We start from the raw sequence: 1,977 nt of genomic DNA on the forward strand, positions 1-1,977 counted from the left end.
AAAACGGCTGGAAATTGATTAAAACTGATTGTAAAATCAAAATGAAAACGCGTGATTTGACCCTATATCTAAATGTCGATATAGGTTTTTCCAAATCTTGTACCAATTATACCCCTGTAGATTCTGGCCCATTGTTCAATGTCGCGTACAATAGTGTTGGGCTGGCAGCGACATTTTTTTTGACATTTTTTGTGAGACCATACCAGTAACGGTATTGACAACGATTTTTGCAATTCACTTTTAGCCTATTAAAGTGTTAGGCGATATCGGGATTTTTGTGGTATTGGTCAGTTTTGAAGAGTTTTTTTTTTCATTCACAACCCTAAAATTCTCCACAAGAAGCGAGCTCTTCTGCTGCGGCGGCCCCCGCTCCACTTCGAACTCATACCTTACCGCCGTGGCAAAGTGCTAGCTGTTGCAGTAGTTTTATCTAGGAATCGACGCATTCACATATTTAACGCATTACCGCATCATTACGTGTATTGTAGTACTAGGCGACTGTAATGCGCAAGATGAAAGTAGAAATCTTACCGATGGATACCGCCGAACTCACACACTCGCACACACAGCTTTGTTGAAATAAAAAATAATCCAATTACTCCTGAAGGCATCCCCCAATTTGTTATTGCAATATACCGAGCCCTGTGCTAGATGCTATCAGATCTGCAGAATTGAGGGTCAGTTATAGTATTCGACAGGTGTCAGGTAAACTCTGTACAGTTTACCTACCACCACGTCGGTGGATTGCATTGATATCAGATCTTAGGAATATATCGGGTTTCTCAGGTATAGGTTAGGACAGTTTAATCTGCAAAGTTTATTGCACGATTGCTTCGTGGGGGCTGACAATATCTTCCTTGCGTCTGGGAATAGCGATATCCGTGCATGTCTGTAGAGATTGATGTATTAACGCGAACCAGTTTGTATGCATACCATCGGGTAGGAATAAGTACTGACTCCTTTTCTACCGTAAAAATCCTGAAATCACAAAAATATACGCGTACATTATCGTTCATTTGCAACCAAAGTTGTATTTCTGAGAATTGCGAGTTTTGATTGGCTAGATGATTCATATTGACCGGATTAGAGGCTGGTACCATGCATAAAATTGGGGTGCCGTTTACAACCTTCGTTGTAGTCACCGTAGCATGAACGGCGACTTTTGCAGTCGTAGCATACAAATAGCAAGTCAGCCCAGCATAGTAGGGTTGCAAACGCGGGGTGCAAATCGCCATAGTAAAGCCAAGTCAAGGTTGTAAACGTTTTTAAGCACAACAGAAATTGGCGTCCTGCTGCTAGAGGATTACAAGGATCACAGTGCCTAGGGCTAGAGCTGTGTCTGTCGTGTGTTCACGAGCTCTGGACCGCGGTACTGCAGGGCGGTGAAATCGTGGATATGGGGCCGCGCGCAACTCTAATTAATCCACGGAGGTGACATCGTACAGACGCATTTGCCAGGCGGAGATGCTCATGCTGGTGCAAGGCCGCTGACACGATGCCGGGCAAATCTCAGGCCAACCGGCCATAGCTCCGAGCATGTAGATGCTGTCGGTAGCTTCGAGCAAGACGGTCAAGCTTGTGGGCAGAGCTGTAGTTTGCAGTGAGGCGATTCACTTCAAACAACGTCTACTGGTATATGCAGGGCGGTCGGAGTCTTCGTGGAGGTGCTATTCCACGGGTAGAGTCCCACAGTAACCAATATCGACCTTGAAGATGAGCGTGGATGCAGTTATAAGCACTACCAATGATACTGTACTTTCATAACTCTAAATCGGCTATATCAGCTCCACTTCCGTCAATATCAAGCTACTTCTAGTTGTCACTACTTTGGGTGTCTTACCGTGCACTTAGTCTCAGCAAAACATGGCGACGAGCTATATATAACCTGTAATGGGCTTGCTACGTGCCCACTACTTCGGCTTACACGTTAGCGCACGTGTATGAGGAAGCGTAGTTTGCTTTAACTTAGATTAACTA

This window comes from Phytophthora parasitica (assembly GCF_000247585.1).
Source record: "Phytophthora parasitica INRA-310 unplaced genomic scaffold supercont2.322, whole genome shotgun sequence".
In the NCBI taxonomy this organism is placed as follows: domain Eukaryota; phylum Oomycota; class Peronosporomycetes; order Peronosporales; family Peronosporaceae; genus Phytophthora; species Phytophthora nicotianae.